Source organism: Salvelinus fontinalis, chromosome 19 (genome assembly GCF_029448725.1).
Source record: "Salvelinus fontinalis isolate EN_2023a chromosome 19, ASM2944872v1, whole genome shotgun sequence".
Lineage (NCBI taxonomy): Eukaryota > Metazoa > Chordata > Actinopteri > Salmoniformes > Salmonidae > Salvelinus > Salvelinus fontinalis.
In genome coordinates this window covers 15585803-15601325 of record NC_074683.1, presented here as the reverse complement: position 1 = coordinate 15601325, position 15523 = coordinate 15585803, and the positions used below count along the sequence as shown (strand labels likewise).

At 42.5% G+C, this 15523-nt stretch overlaps 1 protein-coding gene across 1 annotated transcript in view; it reads right to left on the bottom strand.

The window, feature by feature from the left end:
* The window catches only part of klf12b (Kruppel like factor 12b), a 153012-nt gene extending 138717 nt beyond the window's left edge, over window positions 1-14295 (bottom strand). Inside the window, exon 1 of the mRNA XM_055870925.1 lies at window positions 13951-14295. The gene's annotated coding sequence lies outside the window, so the exon portion shown is untranslated. The remainder of the gene's footprint in view (window positions 1-13950) is intronic.
* Window positions 14296-15523: the final 1228 nt, after the last annotated feature.

Below are 15523 nucleotides of genomic sequence, written 5' to 3'. Positions count from 1 at the left end.
ATCTGTGTAGTAATAATATTTGAATCAGAAATCCATTTGCATTGCAAGTTAAAGCCTAATGTTAGCTAGCTAACAGTGAACGTAGTTGGTTAGCTCTTTAGCTACCTGCAGATTCATATTACAGCTATGACAATGTTTGTATTGGTAGTAGTATGAGTTGGGATTGTGCCGGTTCATTGTTTAGCTAGCTAGCTACATGTCTAAACAACAGACTATTCGCCAGATGATTACATGACCCATCAAGATAGCTAGGTGTGTCTGGGGGTGATTATGGTCATCTATTGTATTAAATTATCTTCTCTAGACAATAGTGACCAATCCACTAGCTAGATGTGGCTGGGGGGTGGTTAAACCATTTCCTTCACATGACCCATCAATGCAGACAAGTGTGTCACGTAAGTGTCATCTAATAATGATAAAATATTTATAAAATATTATTACCTGGAAACTTTCTACTATGCAAGTAACAATTTCACTGTACCGTTTACAACTTCTGTATCCTGTGCATGTGACAAATAAACTTTTATTTGATATAGTGTGTATTTACCAGAGAAGGTAATGTGAAGAACAACATGACCTGTACCAAAGTCAGATTAGGATATAAACCAAGGACTAGATTAAGTGTATTTTTACCTGGAGTTTTTCCTTGCTGTAGCCTACTACTTTTACCACTCTAAGTCTTGAAGTCTTTGGTTGTTTACCAAACTACTCACTGTGTTTAGCACATGGCCTGACATGTGAACCCTTAAAGAGATGGTTGGGCTAAGGCTTAAGAGGGTGTGAATGATGCTGAATGGGTGTAGACAAAGAAGAGCTCTCCAGTAGGTGTACCAAAACATTCAAGAGACATTTTCTCAAAAGTCGGGTTAGAACTTTATCAACTTTCAAAGCAGAACTACTTTCCCATTGTTCCTCAACTGCAGTGTTTGATATACCATTTTGTAGCTCTGTGTCTTTACTTTTAGCCAATGTAAAAAAAACACAATTTCATATTCTTCTACATAAGACAGAATCGAGGCCCAAATGTATTTACATCCCTGTTAGTGAGCATTTCTCCTTTGCCAAGATAATCCATCCACCTGACAGGTGTAGCATATCAACAAATGATTAAACAGCGTGATCCTTAAACACTAACCTGTTGAAGCTGGGGGCGCTGTTGTCACTATTTATGCTAATCGTGTAATTTTTGAAACGGCTTCCCACAAAATTCTTGATCGTACAATATGCATATTATTATTATTATTGGATAGAAAACAGTCTATAGTTTCTATAGGAGTTGAAATTTTGTCTCTAAGTGGAACAGAACCCATTCTACAGCAATTTCCCTGACATGGAGTCAGATTTCAGAAATTTTGGCCCCTGATCTGGAGTCAGTTAAAAGGCCACAGTTATTGCTACGAGTATACGGACACTGCTTACGTCTTCCCCTGGATGCCTTTACGTGATGACGATTTGAATGGGGTCGATTGCGCGTTCACAGGCACTATAAATTAAAAAACCCTGTAGCTAGGAACTCTTTTCTTGCTGCGTTATGCGCGTGGAGGACTCCGACCCGCACCTGTTCCAAGCATTAGTGGAGGGAGTAATATTACTCTGGTCATGTTTCTACTCGTTATAGGAGTTAAAAACATCATAAGGTAGTTAATTTAAAGCGTTTTATAGCAATTTATATCCGTTTAGTGCGATTTTGGGACATTTATTTCTGAAACGCTGTGAATTGCTGGGCACGCTTCCAGTTCATGCTGAACGCAGTTGGCATTTCCACATGGCAAGAGGACAGCTTTCCACCAAAAGACGATTAGACCCAAGAAAGGATCCTTTGCCCAAGATACTGATGGAAGAACAGCTCAAAGTAGGACATTTTTATTATGATAAATCGTGTTTCTGTCGAAAAATGTTAGTGGCTTAGGACGCCATGTTTTTTGACGTAGCTTCGCTTGGCGCAAACTGTATTGAAAAGTAAGGATAATTTAAAAATGTAATTCCGCGATTGTATTAAGAATTAAATTGTCTATCAATCCCTGTCCACCCTATATTTTTTAGTCACGTTTATGAGTATTTATGTATAAGAGTAGATCACTGTCTAATATGGCGCACGGACATTTTCTCACCAGCTGGGCTACATTTCACATTGTCTAACCATGATTTTGGTGGCTAAATATGCACATTTTCGAACAAACTGTATATGCATGTTGTAATGTGATGTTACAGGGGTGTCATCTGAAGAATTCTGAGAAGGTTAGTGAAAAAAATAATATATTTTGGCGATGTTGACGTTATCGCTCTCTTTGGCTAGAATCAATGCTGGGCTGCTATGTGCTATGTGCTATGCTAATATAACGATTTATTGTGTTTTCGCTGTAAGACACTTAGAAAATCTGAAATATTGTCTGTATTCACAGGATCTGTGTCTTTCGATTAGTGTATGCTGTGTATTTTTACGAAATGTTTGATGATTAGTAAGTAGGTAAACACGTTGCTCTATGTAGTTATTCTAGTCCATTTGTGACGGTGGGTGCAATTGTAACCTATGCCATCTACCTGAAATATGCACATTTTTCTAACAAAACCTATCCCATACCATAAATATGTTATCAGACTGTCATCTGATGAGTTTTTTTCTTGGTTAGGGGCTATAAATATCTTAGTTTAGCCGAATTGGTGATAGCTACTGGTGTTGGTGGACAAATAAAAGATGGTGGATTATGTTAATGTGTTTTTAGGTAATAGATTTACATCTTTACATATTGTGTCTTCCCTGTAAAACATTTAAAAAATCGGACATGTTGGCTGGATTCACAAGATCTGTGTCTTTCATTAGCTGTATTGGACTTTAATGTGTGAAAGTTAAATATTTAAAAAATATATTTTTTTTTAATTTCGCGGCTCTGCCTTTTCAGTGGGGGTGGGGGGGGAGTGCCGCTAGCGGCACCCTCATCCTAGACAGGTTAAACACCTTAAACACCTTAAACACCTTAAACACCTTAAACACCTTTACAATAAAAGGGCACTATTAAATGTGCAGTTTTGTTCACCAACACAATGCCGCAAATGTCTACATTTTCAGGGAGCGTGCAATTGGCATGCTTACTGCAGGATTGTCCACCAGATCTGTTGCCAGATAATTTGATATTAATTTCTCGACAGTAAGCCTCCTCCAACGTCATTTTAGAGAATTTGGCAGTATGTCCAACCGACCTCACAACCGCAGACCATGTGTAACTACGCCAGCCCAGGACCTTCACATCTGCCTTACACCTGATGAAACTGAGGAGTATTTCTGTCTGTAATAAAGCCCTTTTGTGGGGAAAAACTCATTCTGATTGGCTGGCTCCCCAGGCTCACCAATGTCTGCGCCCGCGCCCAGTCATGTGAAATCCATCGATTATGGCCTATTGAATGTATTTCAATTGACTGATTTCCTTATATAAATTGTAACTCAGTCAAATTGTTCAAATTGTTGCATGTTGCGTTTATATTTTTGTTCAGCATAGATAAGGATATTTAAACCCATTTACAGTATAAAATCCCTCTGAGCACTAGGAAAGGTGCTACTGTAAATCCAATCCATTATTTTAAAATCTTTTTCAAGACCTGGTCAGTTAATTCAATATTAGTTGGAACAATTATCGGTGATAGAATACAATAGCTAGTCCATAACATTTCATCTGTCAACAATTGCTCCAATTTGTGTCGATGTTATTACAATGTGTTAGACAGCCGATGCCAGTGGTGTCAGGATCCTGTAGAGGAATTATAATTGGACTGGAATGAACCTTGTGGACCGGTAGACTGTGTCTGCTGCTGATTGGACAGTTAGACAGCTGATTGGTTTGATTGACTGTGTCCATTGCTGATTGGTCCTTTTTCGTTGATTGGACACATAGACTGGGTCCATTGCTGATTGGACAGATAGATAGTTCGCTACTGATTGGACAGACTATGTCTAGGGCCCTATCAAATAATTTAATTTAGCCCAAACAACTACATCTTCCCCTACTGTATTTATTTATTTATTTTGCTCCTTTGCGCCCCATTATTTCTATTTCTACTTTTCACATTCTTCCACTGCAAATCTACCATTCCAGTGTTTTACTTGCTATATTGTATTTACTTCGCCACCAAGGCCTTTTTTTTGCCTTCACCTCCCTTATCTCACCTCATTTGCTCACATTATATATAGACTTATTTTTCTACTGTATTATTGACTGTATGTTTTGTTTATTCCACGTGTAACTCTGTGTTGTTGTATGTGTCGAACTGCTTTACTTCATCTTGGCCAGGTCGCAGTTGCAAATGAGAACTTGTTCTCAACTAGCCTACCTGGTTAAATAAAGGTGAAATAAAATTAATACAAATTAAAAATCTGCGTTGCGAAGAAGGTGGTTGGAATTACGTAATCCAGACATTAAAACAGAATTCAGTAATGTTCCAAAAGGTATTGAACTTAGTAGGAAATCAACTAAATGTATTGAACTTATTAGAAAATGCATACATTTTCTCAAGTCATGTTAAACATGGACAAAGTGCATCAGTGATGCATATTTTCCTGCAACTTTCTGAAACGGCACAGGAATGCCCTGTCTGTGCATGTGCAACGCACACGTATGTCTACACTTTGTGTAGCCATTAGCGATGATGTTAATGAAAACCTTCTTCTGGTAAAGATGGAAAGGCTATCCCAAAAAATTGTCTCAATTAAATATGAACTGCCTACCTGGAAGAATGATTTCATGATTATTTGCATCAATCCAGTGGCCATATTTTTTGGAAAATTCTTCTATTTTCCCAGACCTCAAAAGTGGTCTCCGGGGCCTCCCGGGTGGCACAGTGGTCTAGAGCACCGCATCGCAGTGCTAACTGCGCCACCAGAGTCTCTGGGTTCGCCCCCAGGCTCTGTCGCAGCCGGCCGCGACCGGGAGGTCCGTGGGGCGACGCACAATTGGGCTAGCGTCGTCCGGGTAAGGGAGGGTTTGGCCGGTAGGGATTTCCTTGTCTCATCGCGCTCCAGCGACTCCTGTGGCGGGCTGGGCGCAGTGCGTGCTAACCAAGGGGGCCAGGTGCACGGTGTTTCCTCCGACACATTGGTGCGGCTGGCTTCCGGGTTGGAGGCGCGCTGTGTTAAAGTTGGGTTGTGCTTCGGAGGACGCATGACTTTCGACCTTCGTCTCTCCCGAGCCCGTACGGGAGTTGTAGCGATGAGACAAGATAGTAATTACTAGCGATTGGATACCACGAAAATTAGGGAGAAAAGGGGATAAAATAAAAATAAAAATAATAAAAATAAAAAAAAAGTGGTCTCCTGATGTGGATAAGCATGGTTGTTGACTTACAGAATCCAATTTAGTTGTCTTTCTGTTAAAATGTGTAAGTTTGAGAGCGAAAACCTGAAAAGACGGGGAAAACGGAAGCCTGGAAAAACTAAACAGAGAAAACAGAATTTGTGGAAAAAACAAAATGGAATTAGGCAACAACAATCAAAATAATTTTACACTATATGCCCCTATAGGTCTGTTAGTGATTGGACAGACAGACTGCGTCTGTTGCTGATTGGTTATTTATAACTGACTACCTAGGCGGAACTCTGTTTTATTTGTTTAAATATATTTAAACAGGGAAATCCCATTGAGACCAAGACCTTTTTTTCCCAATGGAGCCCTTCACACAATCATACAATTCACAATATTTACAAATCCAATGCAATTAAAGCGTACAATATTTACAAACACGATCATGAAAAACAAACACTTTCATCAGTAGAAAAAGTTAGCGACAATCCGTTCGAACTGCCCTAGTGGCACCAAAACATCCACCCTTAGAGAATTCTAGAGATCATTCCACAAGGTGCAAAAAAAATAAACGCAGAGTTAGCCATCCCTGTGATCGGGTCTGATGACTCGTATGTCAATAACAAGGTATGGCGGAAGTTTGCACAAGAGCCGTTAGAAACTTTAAAAGAGAGCAGTGCATTGATCTATGAGACTTAAGAGAGGGCCAGTCTACTTTCTTGATACAGAATGCAGGGATGTGTACTAAACCTAACGGCCATAATAAAGTATAGTGCACTATGATAAACTGCGTCCAATGGCACCAATACAGTGGCCGCTGCGTTCAAATAGACAATATCACCATAGTCTAAAGCCGGAATGAATGTCAAATCAAATCAAATGTATTTATAGAGCCCTTCTTACATCAGCTGATATCTCAAAGTGCTGTACAGAAACCCAGCCTAAAACCCTAAACAGCAAGCAATGCAGGTGTAGAAGCACGTCGACTGAATGATTCGTTTTCTGCTATTTAATGAAAGGCATGCCCTATTCCAAAAAGGGTCTAACAATGGACATCCCCATTGGGCATGTTTTTAGTCCAACACTAGGCTAAATCTGGGAAACATGACCAAAAACAGTTATGTATGGATATACAGTATAACATATATTATACATTTAGAAAACATTTATACACAATGTTATTGTGTATTTTTTGTTTGTTATATTTGTAATATATGTTATACTGTATATTTGAACATTATGTTCAGTGTAAATGCTAAGTACATTATATTACCCCATAGAAAGTGTACTAATGCTGAGGCAAGGGGGCCTATGGTAAATAGATTTAAAGTGAGAGCTTAAATGGGCACTAATCTGGCTCCCTGAATAGCGTTGAGCAGCAGTGGGTCTGCTCTTACCCCCCTCTCCTCCCTACCCCTAACCCACCACACATACACACACATAGACATGCGCGCACACACAGACACATGCACGCACACACACAGACAAACACAAACACACCCTGCGGCTGTCACAGTGTTAAAGGCAGGGCCTCTCTCCAGCACGGGGGTAAGGTCACAGAGGTCAGTGCTCAGTCTCCTCCCTCCCTCAGTCCCTTGCAGCTCCCCTCCCCTCCTTGGCTCTCCCTGGCCCCCAACCCCTGTTGTACAAATGCCTTTGCTGTCAGCTCTGGCCCGGTCCCCTGTAATTGAAAAGAACAGGCCAGGGCCAGCCCCCAGCCACCCCTAGCCCTGCCTGGGTTGAACGTCTGGGCCCGGTGACAGCCGCCCATCAATATCAATACTATTACCCCTCTGGAAGTCAGACCCACTGCCGATGACATCCAAGACACCAACCACCCACCCCGTGCATATATACACACACACACACACACACACACACACACACACACACACACACACACACACACACACACACACACACACACTTCCCCATAGGTGTGCTTCCTGCACTACCCGAGCCTCGACTGTGTATTCCATTGCTAACAGCCCTGTCTCTCTCTCTGTCTCTGCTGCTGCTTTGCGGAAGACAAACTAGGCTTATACACACATAAACAAACACACACACACACAGAGACACACACTATCGCATTTACAAGCCGCTATGACAACGAGCACATTTTTTTTCTCCAACATATCAATAATTAATTTGGAGATGGAAGTAGCAGTAATAGTCAGTGACACATATCATTGCTAACCAGGGCTAGACTTGGATGGGAGACGAAAGGGAAGCAGTAGGTAAATCAATTCTTCAGTTTCCCAGACATTTTTTTTTCTGATAGTGGAGATCTGACGTTGTTTTGAAGGTACAAATTCAACATACACTGAACAAAAATATAAAAGCAACATTCAACAATTTCAGAGATTTTATTGAGTTACAGTTCATGAACTCAGCAAAAAAAGAAGCGTCCCTTTTTCACGACCCTGTCTTTCAAAGATAATTCGTAAAAATCAAAATAACTTCACAGATCTTCATTGTAAAGGGTTTAAAGACAGTTTCCCATGCTTGTTCAATGAACCTTATACAATTAATGAACACGCACCTGTGGAACGGTCGTTAAGACGCTAACAGCTTACAGACGGTAGGCAATTAAGGTCACAGATATGAACATTTAGGACACTAAAGAGGCCTTTCTACTGACTCTGAAAAACACCAAACGAAAGATGCCACGGGTCCCTGCTCATCTGTGTGAGCGTGCCTTAAGCATGCTGCAAGGAGGGATGAGGACTGCAGATGTGGCCAGGGCAATAAATTGCAATGTCCGTACTGTGAGACGCCTAAGACAGCGCTACAGGGAGACATGACGGACAGCTGATCGTCCTCGCAGTGGCAGACCACGTTTAACAACACCTGCACAGGATCGGTACATCTGAACATCACACCTGCGGGACAGGTACAGGATGGCAACAACAACTGCCAGAGTTACACCAGGAATGCACAATCACTCCATCATTGCTCAGACTGTCCGCAATAGGCTGAGAGAGGCTGGATTGAGGGCTTGTAGGCATGTTGTAAGGCAGGTCCTCACAAGACATCACCGGCAACAACGTCGCCCATGAGCACAAACCCACCGTCGCTGGACCAGACAGGACTGGCAAAAAGTGCTCTTCACTGACGCAGTGAGTCGCAGTTTTGTCTCACCAGGGGTGATGGTCGGATTTGTGTTTATCGTCGAAGGAATGAGCGTTACACCGAGGCCTGTACTTTGGAGGTGGAGGGTCTGTCATGGTCTGGGGTGGTGTGTCACAGCATCATCGGACTGAGCTTGTTGTCATTGCAGGCAATCTCAACGCTGTGTGATACAGGGAAGACATCCTCCTCCCTCATGTGGTACACTTCCTGTAGGCTCATCCTGACATGACCCTCCAGCATGACAATTCCACCAGCCATGCTGCTCGTTCTGTGCGTGATTTCCTGCAAGACAGGAATGTCAGTGTTCTGCCATGGCCAGCGAAGAGCACGGATCTCAATCCCATTGAGCACGTCTGGGACCTGTTGGATCGGAGGGGGAGGACTAGGGCCATTCCCCCCAGAAATGTCCGGGAACGTGCAGGTGCCTTGGTGGAAGACTGGGGTAACATCTCACAGATGGAATCTGGTGCAGTCCATGAGGAGGAGATGCACTGCAGTACTTACAGCTGGTTCAAGGGGTCTGAATACTTTCCGAAGGCACTGTATATATACATTAGTTGATTTGGCTATTTCAACCACACCCGTCGCTGCACACAGCCATGCAATCTCCACAGGAAAACATTGGAAGAAGAATGGCCTCACTGAAGAACTCAGTGACTTTCAACGTGGCACTGTCATACGATGCAACTTTTCCGACAAGTCAGTTCAGCAAATTTCTGCCCTGCTAGAGCTGCCTCTGTCAACTGAAGTGGAAATGTCTAGGAGCAACAACGGCTCTACCGCAAAGTGGTAGGCCACACAAGCTCACAGCACGGGACCACCAAGTGCTGAAGTGCGTAGCATGTAGAAATTGTCTGTTCTCGGTTACAACACTCACTACCAAGTTCTAAACTGCCTCTAGAAGCAACTGTTCACTGGGATCTTCATGAAATGGGTTTCCATGGCCAAACAGCCGCACACAAGCCTAAGATCACCATGCGCAATGCCAAGCATTGGCTGGAGGTGTGTAAAGCTTGCCGCGATTGGACTCTGGAGCATTGAAAATGCATTCCATGGAGTGATGAATTATGCTTCACCATTCGGCAGTCCAATGGACAAATCTGGGTTTGCAGATGCCAGGGGAACGCTACCTGTCTGAATGCATAGAGCCAACTATAAAGTTTGGTGGAGGAAGAATAATGGTCTGGTGCTGATTTTCATGGTTTGGGCTAGGCCCCTTACTTACAGTTAAGGGAAATCTTAACGCTACAGCATACAATTACATTCTAAATGATTCCAGTGACAACAGTTTGGGGAATGCCCTTTCCTGTTTTAGTATGACAATGACCTCGTGCACAATGCAAGGTAAATACAGAAATGGTTTGTTGAGATCAGTGTGAAATAAATTGACTGGCCTACACAGAGCCCTGAACTCAACCAAATCGAACACCTTTGGGAGGAATTGGAACGCCAACTGTGAGCCAGGCCTAATCGCCCAGCATCAGTGCCTGACCACACTAATGGTCCTGTGGCTGAATGGAAGCAAGTCCCTGCAGTAATGTTCCAACATCTAGTGGAAAGCCTTCCCAGAAGAGTGAAGGCTGTTAAAGCAGAAAAGGGGGGACCAAATCCATATTATTGCTCATGATTTTGGAATGAGATGTTCGACAAGCAGGTGTCCACATACTTTTGGTAATGTAGTGTACCTTTTTTTTAAGTATGGGTGTGGATCAGAAAACCAGTCAGTATCTGATGTGACCATCATTTGCCTCATGCAGCGCGACACATCTCCTTCGCATAGAGTTGATCAGCCTGTTGATGGTGGCCTGTGGAATTTTTTCCCACTCTTCAATGGCTGTGGGAAATGGAACACAATGTTCCGCACGTCGATTCAGAGCCTCCCAAACATGCTCAATGGGTGAACTGTCTGGTAAATATGCAAGCCATGGAAGAACTGGGAGATTTTCAGCTTCAAGGAATTGTGTACAGATCCTTGCGACATGGGGCTGTGCATTATCATGCTGAAACTTGAGGTGATGGTGGCAGATGAATGGCATGACAATGGGCCTCAGGATCTCGTCACGGTATCTCTGTGCATTCAGATTGCCATCAATAAAATGCTTTGTTTTCGCTGTCCTTAGTTTATGCCTGCCCATACCATAACTCCACCGCCACCATGGGGCAGTCTCTTCACAGCGTTGACATCATCAAACCGCTTGCCCACAAGTCTGCCATCTGCCCGGTACAGTTGAGACGGGATTCATCCGTGAAGTGCACACTTCTCCAGAGTGGCAGTGGCCATTGCCCACTGAAGTTAGTTATAACGCCAAACTGCAGTCAGGTGAGGACCTTGGTGAGGATGACGAGCATGCAGATAAGCATCCCTGAGACGTTTTCTGACACACTTTGTGCAGTAATTCTTCGGTTGTGTAAACCCACAGTTTCATCAGCTGTCCGGATGGCTGGGCTCAGACGACCCCAAAGGTGAAGAAGCCGGATGTGGAGGTCCTGGGCTGGCGCGTTACCAGTGGTCTGACGTTGTGAGGCCGGTTGGATGTACTGCCAAAATCTCTAAAATGATGAAGGTGGTTTATGATAGAGAAATTAAATTCTCTCATAATGGCTCTGGTGGACATTCCTGCAGTCAGCATGCCACTTGCATGCTCCCTCAACTTGAGACATCTGTGGCATTGTGTTGTGTGACAAAACTGCACATTTTAGATTGTCCATTTACTGTCCCCAGCAGAAGGTGCACCTGTGTCATGTGTTGTATTGTCCCAAAAATAACACTTTGTATTCAGGACAAAAAGTTAATTGCTTTGCCACATTTTTGTAGTACTGCTTTAGTACCTTGTTGTAATGTTTTGGTGGAATATTTGTATTCTGTATAGACTTTTCACTCAATTAGGTTAGTATTGTGGATACATCCTCAGTTTTCTCCTATCACAGTCATTAAACTCTGTAACTGTTTGAAAGTCACTATTAGAATCATTGTGAAATCCCTGAGTGATTTCCTTCCTTTCTGGACACGGAGTTAGAAAGGAGACCTGTATCTTTGTAGTGACTGGGTGTATTGATACACCATCCAAAATGTAATTAATAACTTCACCATGCTCAAAGGGATATTCATTGTCTGCTTTTTTTACCCATCTATCAATAGCTGATCTGCTTTGCGAGTCATTGAGAAATCTCCCTGGTCTTTGTGATTGAATCTGTGTTTGAAATTCACTGCTCGACTGAGGGACATTACAGATAATTGTATGTATTGGGTACAGAGATGAGGTAGTCATTCAAACATCATGTTAAACACTATTATTGCACACAGAGTGAGTCCATGCAACTTTGAGACTTGTTAAGTACATTTTTACTCCTGAACTTATTTAGGCTTGCCATAACAAAGGGGTTGAATACTTACTGACTCAAGACATTTCAGCTTTTCATTTTTTACTAATTTGTAAAATCTTTAAAAAACATAATTCCACTTTGACGTTATGTGGTATTGTGTGTAGGCCAGTGACCAAAAAAATCACAAAAACACAACATTTTGGTGAAAAAGTCAAGGGGTGTGAATACAAAGGGTGTGTAGAAGGAGTGTGTATACAGGCTCCCGGGTTGCACAGTGATCTAAGGCACTGCATCTCAGTGCTAGAGGAGTCACTAAAGACCCTGGTTTGATCCCGGGCTGTATCACAACCGGCCATGATTGGGAGTCCCATAGGGCGGCACAAAAGTGGCCCAGCGTCGTCCGGGTTTGGCTGGTGTAGGCCGTCATTGTAAAATAAGAATTTGTTCTTAACTGACTTGCCTAGTTAAATAAAGATGAAATAACATTAAAAAAATAATAATAATACGGGCAGCTGTATCGCCGGCGGTAGCTAGTAACGTGGCAATTTTTTGGACTACCAGGACTATACTTCAAGTAGGACAGCAGGCTACACAAGAAATAACTAATATTGGTAGCCATCTAGACGTCACCGTGATACAGTCTACTCAATGGGGAGAGCATGAACTGCAACCACACTGGGACAGTGTCCTTAGCTGTCACAGCCCTGTGATTCAGTTCACCTGGCACTCAGCTGCGCAACATACGTCATCATTTTACAGGCCAGGAGTGTCCGTACAGCCTCTCCCCCTTACCATTTGTTTAATTTAAACAACATTGTTAAATAAGGTCACAGTATTAGCTAAACCATCTCTCTTTACAGTAGTATCAACACATTTGGTGGTGCTGAAAGAAAGGAACATGTGAATTTGGTCAAATAATATGTGTTATTGTTTAGGCTTATCAATATTTTATTATATAGTTAACTAGGGTTTGAAGAAGGTGCACAGTATCTACAGTAGCTGTCTTATTTGTATTTGTTCAGTGCCTCAATTTATTTCATGAACAGTATTGGATATGGCTGTACAGATTCCTGTCTCGAATCAACCCAAGATGATGAAATGTGAAGAAGGGACAAAGTGCATGACAAGGTGGCCCAGATGAAGCAGCTGTTTTCAACCCCGTTGCCTCATTCTACAAAGAGCTCACTGAGTTGGAATGAAGACCTCTAGTGAGGTAAGTACACACACGACACAAGCTTGACATGTCCCTTGTCACCTGTCTTTTTACCGACAGAGTAACAGCCCTGGTGCTCTCTGTCTCTCATTCTATTATTTTTTGATTTTTCCAGGCTTGTCATAGGGATGAGGAGAGCTGTCAAATCAGAACTGAGGCAGATTGTTAGGGAGCCTCATAAGGAACACCTGATGCTGTGCTGACGTCTCTCTCCTGGATGCTCTCCTGCCCAAACTGTCCCGTTGTGTTTCACTGCCTCTGAATCGCCTTACGCCGAATAGAGTTGCCCCTGATCGTAGATCTAGAATTGTACCCAAGCTCAATTTTAAATCTCCCTCTGTCTCTCGCTCCCCCACACCTCCCACATACAATATAGTTTTAAAATAAGTGTTGTAATGATGCTCTTATTTGGTTACACATGTTAACTGTTGTTACTTCTATTTTCCATTCTGTTGTTCATTTGCAGTTCATTTTGTTACCAATTTGAAAAAAAAATATTTTATGTACGAATGTATTGTTTTCCTACGTTTACTTTTCAGTGAGACTTTCCCTGTAAATTTACAGCATAATCCTGGAACCTGAGTTACCAGGTTAATGCTGTAATTTTGCTTTAGAGCAGAGAAGCTGTAATATATTTCACGTTAGTAATCTTCTTACTGTAAAACATTACAACATCCCTGCTGTAAATTTACAGCAGGGATGCTGAATGCTGTAATATGTTTTACGGTAAGGAAAATAGTACCGTAATATACACTATATTATAGCATCTCTGGTGCCAGTATAATGCTGTACATTTACAGGGAAAAGTTTTACAGTGCATAATGGCACACACGGGCAGCCAGGCAGTGTGCAGTAGGTAGCTAGATGACCAGGAGTTGTCATAAGGCTGGACACAGCAATGACAGCTGAACCACACACACACAATCCCACAAGCATGACAAACAAAACCACAGCATGAGAAGAACAGAAGAAGGAGGCAACATTTCCACAGACCTTGTCAGAAGCCGCAGAGCCGTAGAAAACGTTTTTTCCTTCTCCAGTCCTCTCTCTTTTGCTCCTCTCTCTCTCACTCCTGCGTGTGCAGCTCCCTCCCCTTCTGTCTCTCAGCTGCTGAGCTCTTGCAGTTCTCAGGAAATGAATGGGGAGCTGCACAGAGAACTGTTGTACTTGCAAATGACTTAGCTTGCCCGCCCCCATCACATGATCTGCTAAATGTAGGGTGGGCCAGTGGGTGGAGGCTTCATAGGCAACTGGGAAGACAATATACTCTAGCTTGAACAGCATGCATCTAATTACATGGGGCCCCTCGTGGGAGGTTTCCGACGCATCGCATCCGTCCAGGCAGGCAGCTCTCTCTCACTCTCACTCTCTCTCCCTGCCTCTTTTTCTCTCTGCCTCTCAGGGCTGGGGGTGATCACTGGAGTGCCTCCCCATTTTAAAGGGACAATCAGCAGTTGCTAAATTCATTTTTGGACTTATTAATTAATGATATGTACCCATTGATTCGTATAAATGCCTCATTAGCACAGTTCAAACAACAAGCTCTCATAATCTCACTGCAGAATTAGACGTTCATCCACGTTCTCCAAACTTGAAATGTCAAAGCTGCTCCAAACCTCAAAATTAGAAGTGTTTTTGAAGCTCCTGCTGCTCTGTATCGTTCCATTTCTCCAGAAGTCAAATTTCAAAGGTAAGGTTTAAGGTTTGGGATATGGTTAAATCATAACGTTTAGGTGCTCATTCGAAATGGTTAAGGTAAGGGTTAAGGTTTGGGATAGACTTACAACCAAAAATAAAAAACAGAGTTCATTGCTGAGATCAAACACACAACCTTCTGATCAAAGTCAGGGGATTATGGCTTTCCACCACCTCTGCCATTCCAGAATTCTACCAAAACCCTAGTCTACTTGATGGTAGCAGCGCTCACTGTTGCCCCTAGTGGCCAGTTTTGAAGGCATTTTCCGACGTCCTCAGGACTTGGATAGATGTCAAATTTCTATGTTAATCTTGAACGTCTTGGTTTACCCCATCAGAACCCGACATATAAACTTCTTCTAATCGAATGTTTGTTTGCATTTACTTTGTTTACAAACACTGTATAGCCCAAAAACATACAGAGCTTTGTTTGCAAACACTGTATAGCCCAAAAAACATGGTTAAACCTATACTTTTGATATCGTGGATGGTCAGTTCTTGCATCCATAGCATTGCCTTTTGAATTTGAGAGTGGTTATATTTCTCCAGCCCCATCCCTCCACTTTTTACAGAAACAGTGGCGGGGAAGATGTTTTGTTATTGTTTCAACTGCTGATTGCTGCTTTAAAAGAGAAAGAGAGAGTAGAAGATAGGAGAGAGAGGGGATAGTGAAGACCCATCCTACTGGGCAAAAAATGGGGGAATCAACGTTGTTTCCATGTAATTTCAGCAGCAAAATTCAATGTGATGACGTTGGATCAACCTGGCAAACTGATTGTATTTTTTTTAATGGAATTTAGTATTGCCTTTGGAAAGTATTCTGACTTCTTGACTTTTTCCACATTTTCTTATGTTACAGCTTTATCCTAAA